Source organism: Adiantum capillus-veneris, chromosome 9 (genome assembly GCF_014529385.1).
Source record: "Adiantum capillus-veneris isolate H3 chromosome 9, ASM1452938v2, whole genome shotgun sequence".
NCBI classification, from domain to species: domain Eukaryota; kingdom Viridiplantae; phylum Streptophyta; class Polypodiopsida; order Polypodiales; family Pteridaceae; genus Adiantum; species Adiantum capillus-veneris.
The window spans coordinates 45,081,135-45,099,163 of NC_140939.1; positions in this window are offsets into that span (position 1 = coordinate 45,081,135).

The window sequence follows — 18,029 nt, forward strand, 5'->3', positions numbered from 1 at the left end:
CTCTGTCTCTCTTTCTTTGCTGTAACAAACTCCCAGCCACTCTCCCTTTCTCTCTTCCCTCTTCCCCAGTATGACTGCTTACAAAATCCGGCAATAACAAAGCTCTACATCACCCACTGTATTTTTTTCTCAAACATCGCCCGATGCAGCGGCCAAGATTCACTTTTACGTTACTCCAATTTAATTTTTTATCGAGACATTGTATTTGATCCATAAACATTGTATTGGTTTGGTCCCCTAGGCCATTGGACAAAGTCTAAATTAACAATTTATTTCTCCCTCTCTCTTCACCCCCCCATTGCGTTTTGGTAATTGCAATCAATAGTGTTACATTTTTTTACAATTATAAATCATATTAGTATCATAATCAAACAGTTGAATTTATTATTTTTTATAAAAAGAACCATTAAAATACAGTATCTAGAGAAAGACAATGATTGTGTACAGTTTTATATATTTGATGTTATTGGTTAGAACTTGGATAAGTATTATGTTTATATAGTTTATTAGTCTTTATGTAGTTGTTCATCATATATCTAGTAAAATATGCTTATTAATCCCCACTATGCTATTTTGAGCAAGCTGACTGTGCAGCGACCCATCTATCCTGATTTCATTTTTGGCACACTATCTATGGCCATTACTTGTGACCACACAAACACACCTATTGTATGATTGTCTCGTTAGTGCGCAGATTGGCATCCCTACGTGTGCGATCCTTATTCTTCTATTCCAGCTAACTACACATTTACTTCCCTTCATTTTGACTAACGATGCTCTACCTCGTGTGGTTTGCATTATCTGAATTTCAAGGCATTATTTAGCCTAGTTTACGTAGTTTGTACACACTGCAGACTCTCATATACGTACCTAGTACACGTTTAAAAGAGAATCTTAAGTTTTTGGTCTTGCTAGGCATTTTTTGATTCATATTCTTTTACATACTTTGACGTCTAACTAGAAATGTCTGATAGAGCAGCTAAGATCAAATTAATTTCGCGTTGTTTTCTTTATTTGTTGGACCGATCTAATGTTTATAGTATGGAGTTTCATGATGTATGCTCGTGATATCATGACTAAACACTAGCCAATTCCCTTTAAACAATTATAAATATTATTTTTTCCAATATTAAGCACTTTAGAGACAATAGTTTGCTATATCCACAGGACTACTCCATTTATTCAAACAAAAACAATCGGCAATATATTAATTCCATCTCCTTTTCTAGTTCATCCAAGGCTCATCAATGTAAAATGACGTTTGCTAATTACAATTCTCTCCTACTTGTATCTCTCTCCCCGCGCACCAAATGGTATATATTTCAAATGCAGTATATCATCCAGAGTCTAATGATTTACATAGAGCAAATAGGTAAGTTCTCTTCGCATTTTTTCATTTTGATTTTGGAAAAAAAAACGAAAACACAAATAATCATACACTGATAGCACTTCTCAAATTCTATATATGATACCCATAGTCCTACACATATCTACTAATAACATTCCATAGTGAACAACATGGTTACATGAACTGAACATATATGGCTTACTCATTGGCTTGATTATAATCTATTTTCTAAAGAAGACATGGCTCTTTTACTTACCTGCATTCTCTGACATGGTGCCAATACTTGCATTACATGAAATTGCTATTGCGATCATTTCACGTTGAACTTTGCAGCCATTCACATGAGCCGAGGTGCCTTCATTTAATGAATAACAATTTGTCAGTGCTTTGTTACTCAACCTTACTCCAGTGTGGTATGGACGAGGTAGTACATTTTTTATGTTGTGTTTTTATGTCATTTCTAGTCCATTGGTCACATGCACATAGATTCACCGATTTAGGCAATGTGTGAATGCTCATCCCAGTGCAGATTCGCCGATTTAAGCAGCACACCAACAAACTGTAGATTCACAATTTTTTTCTTCCAAATGCAGATTCGCTGGTTTAGGCAGCATTAGTATAGATTCGCCGATTTAGGCAGCACATCTTATTCGTGTAGATTCACCGATTTAGGAAACACCAATCACAAAATCATACTGCAGTGGCTGGCCACCACTGCAACTGGTATGATTTTTTTACCCAGGTATACAAAACGAAGGATATTTGGACATGGATGTGAAATGTGTATATGTTGGCAGATATTTTGCATTGGAATTGGATTTGGAATTGGAATGGATATATAATGATTTTTTGTCGCGATAGTATCTGTGGAATTGTACTTAAGATTTATGAGAAAGAATGAGTGTGACCAATATCCTGATCAATCAGCGTATGACATATGCTACTTATTCTAGTGGTATGGGACACTAGAATAGGTAATGTGGATGAGGACAGACATAATCAATGTTGTTTACTTTCATTTTTTCTTTTACTATGTGATATTTCAAATATTTCTAATCACTGTTTTTGGCAAGTATCATTTGTAGATTTCTTATCTTTGCAACTGAGGACAATTGCTTTCCAATAGAGAGGTATGTTATGTAATTGATATTTTACTATTTATTGCAGCTGACAAGTGGAAAAGTCTTGATTGAGTTAGGCTATTGAAAAAGGATATTATATTTTATGTACTTTATATTATTCAAGTGCTCTTTTATGAGCTTTGGCCATTTATGAATAGCCGACCAATTTGTACTCATTTTTGGGCATTCAAGAAATCTATAAATAAATACCTGCAAGAGGAAAATTCTCACTCTTGAGATTGCACCCAGTGTTTGTTTTTCTCTTCTCTTCCCACCTCTCCTCTCTTGTCTCTCGCCATGCCGACGTAGCACTCCATTCTAGGAGGTGCATCTGCACGCGCCCTATTACTCTCTCTTGCACTCTGTCATTCTCTGTTCATGTATCTCGCGATTATAGGTCTATGTGGTTGCCAGGTATGTTGATTAGTCTGTTTTATGATTTATAGTATGCTATTTTGGGTATTTTGCAGGGAACTTCACGCCTCCGGCTGTAGCAATGACTCGGTATGGGTGGTCGTAGACCGGTTGGCTAAACTATGTAATTTTATTCCAACCAAATCAACAATTAAGACACTATAATTAGCCAAGTTATTTGTGGACAATCTATATAAGTTGTATGGTTTTCCAAGTAACATCGTCAATGATCGTGATCCCAAGTTTAACAGTCACTTTTGGAGGGCTGTGTTTAAACGATTGGGTACACAACTAACCTCCGTACAGCCAATCATCCAAAAAGAGATGGTCAGACTGAAGGAGTTAACCAAGAGCTAGAGGATATTCTAAGAGCATACATCCACAAAAAGCAGTCAGACCGGGAATAATACTTACCTATTCTCGTGTGGGCCTTTCAAAATACTCAAGCGAGTAGGTGATTGTGCCTACAAATTATTGCTACCTACACATTCTCATATTCATCCCGTGTTTCATGTAAGCAGTTTATGTAAGCGGTTACATGGGGATGACAATGTCATTGACCAATAGATTTTGGTTGATTCTGTTGAGCCTCCTACCTTACCGCATGAACGTGAACATGTTCTTGATTATCATGAGTTACGTACACATCCTTAATCAAGTGGAGAGATCAAATCGAGGAAGTTGCCACTTGGGAAAACATTAGTGTTCTTAAGAAGAAGTTTCCCACTTTTGTTTTTGAAGACGAAAACTCTTCTTTAAGGGGGGAGTAATGTCTGGACAACGGCAAAGCCGGACTAGACAAGAACAAGGCCGGGCTAGGCATTGTGGAAAAGGAGTCCAACTAGGACAAAGGACTAGGAGCCATGCTATATAGTGGGTGGTTGGGAGGTGGACTCCTAGGTTCTAGTTCCCCTTGTCTAACAAAAGCTACACAAGCAAAGGAGAAGCTTGACAAGAAACTTAAGGATAAAGGCATCAAGGAAGGAGATCTTGTGATAAGGTATGACAATCCACTTGATAATTGGTTTGATGCCAATTTTGAAGCTAGATGGCAAGGTCTGTACATTATGAAGAAAGCATTCAACTCAAGCTACTATCAACTCATGGATTTGGATAGAAATGAACACTCTAAGAAGGTGAATGAGTATCAGTTAAAACCCTACTTGAGCCTCATTCTACCATCGGATCTACGGAAGCAGGACAAAGATCTACACCACCATGTAAGTATTGTCAATTGACGCATGTGTGAAACTCAAGCAAAGATGATAATAGGATACAAAACAAAGATCACAATGAGCCAACAAAGATCACTGCAATATTGGAACCACTTTCATTGGAAAAGATGCCTTTTGATAATACATGAATGTACGCCCATCTTGGAGGAGGGCTGAATGATAGCCATATTTTTGGCTCTCAAATTATGTCATAGTAAGCCACTTCACCCAACAAAATCACCTTAATACTATGGCTATTTTCACTCGTATATTGTACATAGGTGTGTGTGAGCTATGGGAATTTTCCCATATCTCTTTAAAAACCCTCAATTAGCTTGTCACTGGGTTAGTTGAGCCAAAAAAATAAATAAAATAAAATAAAATAATAATAATATTATGTCCTTTTCTGTGTAAATATTTCATTGTATATACGGCCTTAATATATATATTTTTAATTATAATTATTTTGATATTTTATTTAAATATTCATACTTAGGTGTGTGTTTTATTAGACCATGTATGCCTTCTTTCATCCTCTTGCACCATAAGTATATTTTTGTTGTCAATGTGTACATCCTCTAACCTCATAAATATTTCTTTTTTTAATACAGATCAACCCCACATTTCCATCCTCACCCTTGTGAAAACAAGAAATTGGTTTCTACTCCCTTAGTCAATTATGATTATAGTTTCATTCACTTGTATAATGTTTTCTCTTTCACCCGGAATAATACAAAAGAGGGACCATATCATATGATTTGAATATCTTTTCTCATATCCATAATTCTAGCATATATTTTTTAATTTTGTACTCATAATTCAAACACCACGTGCTCATTAAGCTAAAGTCCATGAATAGGTCATACACTATCTATGTACATAAAATTCAGCATGTAGGCCATGTTTAACTTTTGCAAAATTGAGAAATCTTGTCACCAAATTGTCATTTTCATAATTGATGATCGACATCGACAACAAAGGTGTGAAGAAGAGAAGAAGAAGAAGAAGAGGATTGACAATTACTTTTGACAATTTACACAAGGTAAGTCCAAGATTCTTCAAGGCTTCACCATCTCAAGGATTCCCACTTCATTCACCATCTCCTTTTACCATCAAACTTATTCTACCTATTGTAACTTGTACCACTAACTTGTTAGTGATTACCAACACTAACCACTAATCTTGTAAATTTACCCTTTACTATCCACTAAAGTAGGCACTCCCAAGTTATTCACTCAAACCTCTATTCTTTCAACCTCAATAATTCTTCTATTCAGATTGTCTCTCCTCCTCCTTGTGTAACCCTTGGGGGTTCCCTTCACCTATAAAAGGGGACCTCTTCTTCCTTGAAAACCATTCATGAGTGAGTGAGAGGATGGATGCCTAATTACACTTATCCATAAACATAAGCCCAAGCCTACACTTGCTCCTAGAGGAAGACTAGCCAATCTTGTAACCTATCCTTGCAAGATCAACTCTAACAAGGTCTTAAACTCGGTGCATCAATCAAGGCTCATGTCTTTCCTTTTCTTCTCTCTCCATCATAACGGTGAATAACTCCTGAAGAGTGTTTCAAGTAAGATGTGTTTTACTTTGATATTTTGTTGGTTTCTTGTTGTTTTCTTTTTCATCTCTAATCCAACATATATCTCTAACTTCATCTCCCTCCCTAACCAAATCTATCTCTCTCACTCTTAGAAAGTCATTTTTTCTACAAATTCTAGGTTCTCCTTGCTACATCTACATCTCTCCCCGTAGTATCCTTATTCCCTACATGCAAGAATAGGGCTTGGGAGGGAAACTTCTCTTCTCTTCTCTTCTCTCATATCTATATTTTGCACATACTAGAGTTATCGTAGATGAATAATCGACATGATGTGAATTTCTATTGATTCCAGTCTGTGGGATCTATTGCAATTAATTTTTGGATTAACCGTAAAATACAATAACAATGTATAATGTTTCTCTTTGGCATAGAAAGTCTCAATGAAATACTTCTTTCACCGGATTCCATCATACTACCCCTTATAGACTATAACTTCTCTTTTGACATAAGTGTACACACAACTAATCATAATCACTAGAAAAAACATATATATTATGGTAAGCATAAAATTACAATTTCAAAGAACAATTCGTAGCCTATTTGGTCTGCAAATATTGAGCGCCATTAACTCATCTATTAAACCTTTCATATTACCCATGATACAATACGGACATAGCCTTGATGTTTTCATCTTTGTTTTATTTTGATATTCTCTTTTGTGTTATTTCTTGGTGTGTGTGAGTGCAAGAGAGAAAAAGTAGGGCTTCTTTGATTGCACTTCATTCTAAACCCTACACTTCATGATATCTATGGTATAACTCCTTCATAAAGTTTTTGGAGTTCTCTCAAAAACTCTCACAGCCAAAGACCGCAAACTTTTTGACATATTTTTTGTGACACAAAACCCGATGCAAAACTTCCAAGGTGAGAGTTTTTGGGTAACCATGGGTGATCATGTTGAGCAACAGGGTATGCATTTTGACCCAGCAAAAATTCAAATGTTTCAAGAATTTGCAATGTTCATGCAACAACAAAATACCACTAAAAGAAGGGATGTTTTAGGAAACAAATCCATACAAGATATCATCAACAGAATGCATCAATTCAATGGCAAAGATGTAGCTAGGTACTTGCATACGTATGTGAAGGAGAGGGAGCTGCATTGCATGCTAGAAGGTGAGAGGATTCAAAGCGTTGAGCTAGTTGTTGCTTTAGAAATTAGGGAACATGTTAGGGGAATTGAAGATGGGCGTGGGAGAAACTAGGAAGAACATAAAGTAACTTTAAAGGAGGAGTATTTCATGGAGGACTATGAGAGAGTCACGAGAAGCACATTCTTAGAATGGGTAGTCAAGCCAAAGAAAGGACTATCAATAACAAAGCTACTTAGGGAATTTGAGTGGTTCTATGCACAACTCACTAGGACAGAAAAGACCACACTAGATGCAAAGATGATATCTCTTTTCTTACAAGCTATAGGAAAAGAGTTTCAAGAAAATTTGGAGCTTCTTCTTGAAGATAAAGATGCTGAGCAAGGACTAAAGACCGACTAGAATGAGGTAGAAGGTCTTGTCTCACTACTTGCCAAATGACAAAGAAGAAGGGACAAGATGGTAGTAAACACTACAAGTCCTTCAACCTCAACTTCTGACAAAATGGTAAAGCCTACTTTTAAAGATCCTAAGTTTGATGAGTCCATGCTAGATGAGCTTGTGAAGGGAATGTGTGACTTGAAGGTGAAGCTTGCAAAGCTTAAAGAAAAAGGCCAACCATCAGGACAACTTCTTAGGCAAAGAAATAAGCCCAAATAAGGGTTTGTTAATAGATGTATTTGGTGTGATAGTACAGACCATGTAAGAAGGGATTGTGATAGTTTTATTGATGCTTTGACAAAAGATGTATTTTTTAAGGATGGTAAAATCCACTTAAGAGAGATAGGTCAACCCTTGAGAACTAACTTTGGGAAGGGAGTAATGCAAACCTTAGTTGAAGATATGGCAACTAACCAGGCCACCTCTTCAATTGAGGAATCTACTAATGGAGTAAAATTTGAGCATCTTAGTGATGAAGAGGTGAGTGATCATCATGGTCGACTTTGGCAAATTTCATGGAATTAGCTAAAAAGGGAAATCTTACAAAGGAGATTCTACATGAATCACGCGATTACATACGTCTAGAAACAGGTTGGAGTGATCTAGTGGATTCAATGTTTGTCCATGCCTACATTACAAATGGCCAAATCCATGAATCCTTTGTAGAAGACAAGCATAGGTGTGAAAATGATGATGAAGGGACTTCAAAAAGAGCTACAAGAAGTGGAGGTAGGAATGATATAGCACCTTTGCAAGCACCACCAACACAGGAGGCACCTTCACCAGAAGTGACCATAGAGAAATATACAATAGGAAAGGAGCCAGCAAAAGATAAGCCAAAAGGACTAGCTTACAAACTACAATCTGACATTGAACTTTCTAGAAACTTAAAGAAAATTCTAGAGGAGAGGATTTTGAATAGCAAAAATTAAGTTTACTTTGAGGGAGCTGCTTGGCATAGCCAAGCATGAAATCCATGAAGAGATTAGCAAAATCGTCAAGAGAGAGAAGCAAACAGTTGGAGAGTCTATTTGCCCACAAGCTAAAGGGGATACTATGAAGACACAAGGAGTACAGGTGCGTGCAAAATAAGGTCATGAATCTATGGAGGGATGCTACCAGTCTTCTTGGAATGGCAAGTGAACTTTTTTTATGATGGGGAAGAATCTTAAAGTATTCCTAGGAGCCACAATTCTAGAATCCATTGGGCACGTGCTACTACAGAGACATTGGTCAAGGTAGGTGATCTTGAAGAACCATTTGTTGCCTTAATTGATCATGGTTTTGAAATAAATATAACATCAAAAAGTCTTTACAACAAATGTAAATGGCCAATGAATACAGAACATGGTTGGATGGTCAGAGTGTCAAACAACTCATTAGGTGAATTGTATGTAGCATGTCCAAGTGTAAAGGTGACAATAGGTGATGTAAAGGTCGAACAAAACTTCTTTATACAGGACACATCTTTATATCATCTTACCCTTGGACAACCCTACATCGTGGGAGTTCAAATGGAAACAAAGGTCATGGATGATGGTTTAATCTATGCCAAGATACAAATAAAAGATGTTAAAGGTGCTATTCAATTTCTCACAATTTTTGTAAACCATGAAAGAAATCGTGACAACCTCAGAGATCATCCTCTTCCAAAGGTGAGCAAAGAGTTTCATGATAATAGAAAAATTTTGGGTTTTGGCCAAGTACCATTGTAAAGAGGGATTGCAGTGGTACAGAAAGAAAAGGGATCTTGCCTAATCTAAAAATAGGTGATACTTTCTCAACGGGCTCCTTGGTAACAAGGAATGGATCAATATGTTTTACAAAACTTGAAGATTTGAAGAGATGTGAGAGGAAATATGTTTGGTGCATCAATCAAGGGTGAAGTCTTACCTCTTCTTCTCTCTCCATCATAATGGTGAATAACTCCCGAAGAGTTTGTCAAATAAGATGTGTTTACTTGGATATTTTGTTGGTTTCTTGTTGTTTTATTTTTTATATTTATTCCAACATACATGTGCATAACAACCTTGTTGTGATTTCTCAAGGGTGGTAGGTTCACATCCAATAAGACTTGGAGTGGAAAAAATCATACTTCTTGAGAAGAAAGAAGTAGTTAGGGGTTTTGGACTTGCTTCAGGGTTTATGGGCTCAATAAGTTCATGCTTTGGCACTATGGTTAGTTATTTCCTTGCCTCTTCTCGTGACATAGGCAAGCATTTGCAAGGTTACAAGAATAAAGATTACTTGGAGAGGGAAAAATATAAATCTTGATCAAGCAGCTAGAAATAATCCTTGTATTATTCCCACTTGTTGCCTTTCCCTTTTTCTAGTGGAGAGCCATTGTAAAAAAAATTCACTTGAAAATAACCTATTTTATGCATCCTTCCTTTTTTGTATGCTCCTCTATGTAGTTGTAGAAATATCCAAATTGTCTAATAAATTTGTAGTCTCCTCTGATCTTGTTTTGTGCCACACTTGTCTATAAAACCACTAGAATACTTCAAGAAATCAATTGGATTTCTAAGCTCCCCCCATGTCTAGTGTGTTTGAAAAGCTTGGTTCTTGCCTGATAATGGGACTTCTCCATGCCTTGAGTAGACTAGATTGACAAGCTTCCACGTTTCTTTACAAGAGTGTGATTGTAGATAATGTTTTTGCAAAAAAAAAGATAATTTTTTAGAGACTTTTGAAAGTATTGAAGAAAATTAGTAGAATAAAAATTCGTAAGTATTTCCATGTAGTATGTGAAGTGCTCTGCGCTCCAAGCACTGTTATAGCTTATTTAAATTTGTTCAACTCTTGCTTAAATTTAGAGGGATCATTCTTTCCCTAATGAATTTTATCACAGTAATAAAAGTACATGCAATGTGCATAGGTGGATATTTGAAAGGGGAATATCTAAAATAGCTTGGAAGTGTGGATTTTTTGGGTGTCTGTTGGGGGCTTTGTTCTAGCTAGCAATATCTAGCTCCTTTGTTGCACCCATGCAGTAGATAAAGGGGCTTTTGGCATTGCCACCCCTTGCCATGTTGTACGTACACTTTAGTGTATTTAGGTCCCCCTATGTGCCATTCCACCTTGTACCTATCAAAGTTCTCAACATCTAGCTCCTCCCTAGCCTATTGAGCTTTGATTACTATAGGGATACTAGTGTGGTAGAATACCCAATTTAACACATTGTGAAATATTCACTATCAACCTCAAAAGAACCTAGCCACCAAATGTTTCTCTCTAACTGCATACTAAAAGTTTTAGGGATTTTTTTCCTTCTATGGTATAAAGAGATATATTCATGAGGGTTATTGATACTCTCTCAAGTTTTCTACCCTTCACAATTTCACTCTCATCTAATTTGATGACAAAAATGGACTTCCCATTCACGTCAGTATGTTGAAGATCATAGAATTTCATCATTTCCCTCTACAAAGTTCTCAAGTCAAAGAACAAACTTTTGAAAGAGTTAAACTTGAATTCTTTCTTCTTAGCAGGATATTTCATTGATGTGGAAAGTCTCTCCAAGCATCTCCATGAACTTGGAATTGATTTTGAGCATGGCCTAATGAGTAACGGATGGCTTTAGAAGCAAGGACCACTTCATTCTTTACTGCTTCAAGTCTACATTGATGAGCTTGAAGAGCTTTTGATAACCTGCCCTGTTGATTTCAACTTTGTCCAAAGAGCCTTAAACTTCATCTTGTCCATAATAGAACTTTGCAAAAAATTATTTTTCAATTTCTAACTAGAAACACTAGATCTTTCATTCAATAGGTTGCCAACAACATGTGGGACCACTTCACAAAATGATTGTGATACACCTCTCATATTTCCTTGTAAACAATCTGGCTGAAGTAAGGACCTGAGGTAAACACAAAGAAATACTATACCAGTCAAAGATGCCAACTTGCAAAATAGATATCAATTTAATTTTAAAAAAATCAATTTTATCTCATGGCTTTTATTCTTCTATTATAGCCTCCACCTCCTTGCTTGAGACTCTCTATGTCTTTGTCTAAGCCCAATTTATGTCCTCTGTCTTCTCATTGTATTCAGTAATGATTGGAGATTCTTTACCTTCTCATTGATTTCTTGAAGCTAGAGATTAAGGGAATCCTTCAATTGTAGTAGAAAATGGTTTTCCAACTTAAGGACATCTCTCCTTGCTACAAGGTTTTGTGTATAGCCCTTTCATACAATCTCCAACAAATATCATCAATGAAGAACAATTCAAAAATGGTGGGGTGCATTTGATAATGGGGCCTATGTGATACAATCTACCATTTGTCCATAGATTAATGTGCTTATTTTGTTCTAATCTCAATGCTACTATGGCAGAAGGAGGAGTTTCACAAAGCCTATTTATTTTTGGGAGAGGGAAATATTCAGCTTCCAACTCGACTGGAGATGATAGATACCTCGTTTTGCGGGATTCATGGAGATGAACCCTTTCATATGGTTGAGATAGATGCTAGTAATTTTAGTGTAGGTGCAATTCTAAGCTAAGAGCATCTATCAATAGCTTTTGAAAGTCAAAAGTTGGACCATGCACAACAAAATTACTTCGTATACTAGAAGGACTTGTATGATATTGTTGATGTAATGAAAAAATGGAAGCACTATTGATATGGTGCTAAGGTTATGATAGTGTTTGATTTTAGAAAAGCATTAAGTGGATTTTTTATCAAACATATTTGAAATATTGTAAGGCCATATGGGTTGACTCTTATAGGAGTTTGATTATGAACTTGGGTGTATTGATGAAAAGCATAAATGTGGTGGTAGATTTCCTTAATGGGATGCATGTCATGCAAAGTGCACTTACACGGCCCATGACATAAAATGATAGATACAAAGATTTCATAATCAAAACTAAGATCATGAACTGTGCATCCGTCATCCACAAATTTTACAACAAGTCCAAATCTAGCAAGTGTGAATACATACAAAAGGTTCTTTTTTTTCTAGGTACATAAAGTGCATCAACAAGTATGAAAGATATTCCATTTGAAGCAGTCAGTAAAATCTTTCCAACTCCCTTGACCAAATGAGAGGCATCGTTGGCACAAGTGACTGTATTCTCATTAGGGATAGCCTTGCGAGAGGTAAACAAGTCACAAAATGTGATGTAGCACCACTATCAAAGTCCCACATACGAGAATATGTAACAATCTACATATATGCATCATGGACAAAATGATCATAAGTGAATTCTACACTAAATTCCCACTCTACATCTACATCAACAACACAATCTCCTTTCACAGAAGATTCTACAATAGCTAGACTTGTAGAAAACCTCTTTCTTCTTGGCCTATTTTTCCTTCAATTAAGGACACTGCTTAATCAAGTGATCATTGGCCTTACAATAATGGAAACAAATCTTTTTTTTTCTTTTCACTAGAATTCCCATACAAAGTTCTTCCAACAGAAGCATTAGGAACATGTGATTTACTACTCACCAATGAACAATGAGAAGGGGCTACATTATTGTTACCACGTTTTCTTTCAGCAGCAACAAAAGTCTGGTCAATTGCATGCTATTTAGCCCTTTTCTTTCTTAAGAGTGACTCTTACAATAGAAATGTTCATAATGCATCAAACTTGACAATATCAGGATTTCCTTGGGTCCTAATTTTTCAAGTATTAGCAAACCTCTGATAAGAATCGAGCAATGCATTAAGAATAGTTTGCACAAGGGAACTATGAGAAATGACTTCACCTGCACAAATGATTTTCTCATTTATATCCATGATACTATCAAGGAAAGTATCCGTGTCATCTTCCTCACACATAATCTTCAAATCCAACTCTTTACGCAGGTCAATGCAATTTTAGCCTCATTGTAGCTTGTATAAAGACTAGTCAAAATATCCCAAGGTTGTTTAGATGATTTAATTGAGTTAATGTGAGGAGTAATAAGGTGCTTCATAGATAATTCAATAAGTGCATGATCGTGTGCATCTCTAACATTCTAACGAACCTTCTTAGTTGTAGGAAAAACTGCTCTAGTAGTAGCAATCCTGCCACCAACACCTGCAACATCCCCAACAATGCCTACATCCACAGAATCAAGACATACATCAATGCCTTGCACAACATTCCAAATGCCCTTTGACACAGGGATATGTTGAATCATGAAACCCACATTGGGTAATTGTCCCCATCCAGCATCTTGAGCACAACTGTGTTGGTTGTCAACCATGCCGAGTGCCTACACCACCTGATGTGAAAAATACATGAAAAGAGGAGAATGAAGCATTAATAGCATGTACTATTTATCCCAATCCAAAGAATACTATAAGACACCTGTTATGCAAAAAATAACACTCACAAAGTTTTGCATAAAAGGACAAATCTACCTGCACAATACTACATGCAGTGGAATCGGAGACCAAAATGAGCCGGAATGAAAATTCAAAGCAAACCAAGCTTGTTGAGCTTACATGAAGTATTTTTTGACCTATTGAGGCTCACCAAAGCTCACCCAAATTGGAGAAAGTGTGCAGGCATGTGTTAGCAACTATGCATGGGAGGACGCAACCAACTCTAATACTCAGCCGGTCCGGGGGGCAACAAGAGAGGCGACCTCTAAAACCCCTCAAGGATCCTGTGCTACTCAATTCATGCTGGGAAAACCACAAACAAAAGAAACCACAACAAACACATAGCCAACAACAAGTGAAGGGGCACCACCTATTTAGAGAGTGAACTAGGACGCCAAAAAGGAGAGTCCTTGAGCAATACAAGCAAGAAGGGAGGGTACACTAACACTAATATCAATGCTACAAATACACACACCAAACACCTAGAGAAAGAAAGATTTGTGCAAGAATTAAGCTTCAATGTAAATGATTGACGCAGGTGTATAAACAACTTGGAGGAGAGACAACAGACACAATTACATTTGATGATGTTGTTGAGTGGCATAAAATGGTAACCATCTTTTTGCAACATTTGTAAGCCTAATCAACGTCCTCTTCCTCATATGTGTATATATTTTTCTACGCTATTAAGTTATCTAGAGTAAATTCCCCCTCTTTGTTTAACCTTTGTGGCGACACATACATTGTACTCTTCCCAAAAATGTCACCTTAGTCATATATTTATATTACCACCCTTTTCTTTTTTGCTTTGTAAATAGAAGTAAGCATACAATAACCAACTATATACCCCCATAATTTCTTACCTCTTGTGAATTAGTAATAAAAAAATAATATATCCATCTTCCAACCCATATAGATAAATTACCATGGAAATCAACTCTCCACTTGTCTTTACCAAAGATTATGGTCCCTCTGTACAAGTCTTCTATGTCCCCTACATAGGTGGCCCAATATCTCTTAAGAATATACATATAGTTTTTCTCCTTTCAAAAAGACTCCAATTGTATATTCTTTTCACAAGAAAATAATATTGGGCCCTCCTCTATTTGTTTAAGCATCATAGCCTTTTGAAAAAGAATGATTCCCCTTGGATGCATACAAGCAAAGGGCCCATACAAGAAGACTTGGAAGCAAAAGGTTCCCTAGCCTAGTGTGGACCTTCCAAAACAAATTCCTTCGTGCATGGGCATGAAGAATAGTCCAAATGCATATCAAACATGTTGAGAAGGTCAAATTTGCCTTTTGAAGCATGTCATTCCGAGCTACAGGTAAAAAGTTATGGTCAAAATAGTGTAAATCTGTCAGATTCGCAGCAAAAGGGAACTGTAAATCAAGTAAATCAAGAGGGTGAGATCTTATTTTTCCCCTACTCATCTTCTAAAAGAGCAATGAGTGTTCAAGGTCACTTGCATGTGATGGGACCAACCTAAAGATGCTTTTTAAATGCCAAGACAAACAAGTTGAGATACCCCGCAGGAGCCACCTGTAGGACCTCATGGTGGGGCCGACCTACATTATGCACCCCTATGGAGCCTTCACGGTCTAAAATGATATTTTTGGTGAATAAATAGTCCATTTTATGTCCAATATTCAATGAGTGGTCAAAGGACACTTAATTAGGGCTAATCACTCACCCTAATTAAGTGTAGCATAATCCCATTCCTGCACAACTATAAATAGCCCCCTTTGGAGAGACTCAAGGACACACACCTATATTTTCAACTTCATGTTGTTTCTTGATCAATAGTAGAGAAAACCCCAACTCTCCCTCTTTCACATACTCCCTCCTAACCCTCCTCTTTGGAGGAAGTGCAACTCTATCCTCCACTCTTTCTATTCTACAATCTCTTACTCCATCAACCTAATAAATCATTTGTAGCACCTCAATAACTTGTAAATACATCATGATCTCTCTCATGGTTATGTTAATGATCATTAAATCATCTTCAAAACTTTCAAGTGTCGCAATTCGTGATGGTTAGCCAGTGTCTGTCCTCCCCTTAAAAGGTGTGCGAGAAATCAAGTAAGTGTTCTATTCTCAATTTACCATTGGTTTGTTTTCTCCACACGTATTCAATTGGTTTAAAGAAATTTCTCACTCCAAATATCTTTTGCTTCATTACATATGCATATGGCTACCTCTCATGGTGATTTTATTTGTGTCATGGCATTGCATAGATGGAGATGAGCTCTCTATGCAAAGTGTGTTAATTTGATGTAAGTGATTCTCTTGTGTGTTTGAGAGGCAAGTCTTGTGCGCAGGATTTTTTGATGAGTGCTTGAGAGAGGAGGAGTTTGGATGTATTATGGGTATTCTTATGGTGAGAAGGTGAATGCTATTCCACGAATTGCATATTTCATTTGATGCACGGCATTGGGTTGCATAATCGTTGATGGTGTTCAAGTGTCCAAAGTGTATATAGAGTAAGGGGGTTTTCAAAGTGTGTTGCTTGAGTGGGTGAGTGAAAGTGTTGTTATGATTGGTTTCCTTCTCCACTCCCAAAAGAAGGTGGTGCCCCAAGTAGTGTGCGTACCTCTTTACGCACATTTTGTGAGGGTAGGCCCATTGGTTTGGGTTTAGAGGCCCCATTTCAAAAAGCTCACCCTCATAAAGTGGTACCCCCACTGAGGAACATATTTCCAAGTTACCTTCAAATTTTTTAGTGATGAACAATGGAGTTCCCATCTATCCATTTCATTTTGCACAACACATTAGAGTAAATGTTCACATAGATAGAAAAGTATTTTTCCAGCAACGCATTGTTTTAATGTTTGGTGGAGAAAGACTTAGAGAAATATTGGCATCACCCAATCCAATTACACTTCCAATCATCAATTATGAAACTTCTTTTGATGTTCACATTTTCATTTTGTTTTAAAGGCAGGAACAAGGAGTGGTGAAGGGATGCTCAAGGGCCATATGAAGGAACGAGGTCTTCAAACCAACAACTAGGAGTAGCACATGAATCACGATCAAAACAATGAACTTTTTAGGCCTATTTCTCGGAAATGCATTCATATAATCATTGCAACTATGTTTAGGTTTCAATCTATCATAAGGAGGATATTTGGATCCACTCGCCTCAATGAAATCAATGATTCAATTAAACCATTTATTCTACCTATGATAAAGTACAAATTAACAATGGATGTGTACATCTTCATTTTAATGTAATCAGATTTATAGTGTCAACAATCTTGTGTGGCCCGTAAGAGAAAAGTTTCTTTTAAAAAAAGAAATTTCAAAAAGTATAAACAAAATGTCAAGTTCTTTTCCCACGTTCTATGCAAGAAGTGGGGAAGATGCGCAAGAGTTTCTTGACAACTTGGAGATGGTACATCTCATATCCGGGAGAGATGAAGAGGAAGTAAAGCTACGAGCCTTCCCGTTGGTTCTAAAAGCAGAAGCTAAAGCATGGTATGAGACCTTGCAACCCCAAATCAAGTCCAACTGGGACAGACTGCGAGCAAGCTTCCTCTCCAAGTTCGGGCAAGGTGATATGAAGGACTATGGAAATTTCTTATTGGACATAAGCAAGTATCACTTGAAGACTATCCCTCTTATGAAGCAACCTTTGTCAATCTATGGGGTAGGTGGGAGGCTACATTAGAAAATCATGGTGGTGCACCTAACTTTCTAAAAAAAGAGAGATTCATGGTTGGCTTGTATCCATTTTTAAAGGCTAAAGTAGAGCTAAAATTCCCATCCACCTTCGAAGAAGCACGTGAGGTAGCCATCATCAAGTTTAGAAAACTACACTTCCAAGCACATAGACCAAGGGGTTTGAATGAAGTGAGTGAGAGGGAGTCTTCACAAACCATGGAAGAACCAATTAGGACCCCTCTTGCACAATCTTCACAAATAGGAGATAACTCTCAACAAGAGGTTTTACAAAGGCTAACTCAACAGCTTGAGAACCTCACTCTGAATCTAGTACAGGGACTACCTCAACAACGACAACCAAGAGAAGGGAATCACAATCAACGAAGACAAGCTCAAGAGTTGGGATGTTGGAATTGCAATGAAATGGGCCATGGCATGTACAATTTTCCACATCCAAGGCGACTTCCGGGAGACATATATCCCCCCAGACCACCTCCTCTCACTGTGCAGCAAGAACTAGCTCAAGGCCCACAAATGCTTCGTCAACCACCACCACCAACAAATATACCTCCCGTCCCACATGAGGAGGAAGAAAGAGGAGTCAACATCATCAAGCTAGAAGAGGTAATAGATGAGCATACTCTAAACTTTGATGTTATGCCGGCAGAAAAACGCACAAGAGCACATGATAAGGATAAAGACATGAGAAGTGAAGGGAAAAATTCAGCCAGAAGGGACAAGAAGAAGAAGTCAAAGATGGAAGAAGCTGAAAGTAGCAGGAAGAAAAGATCAAGGCAAAGGGAAATT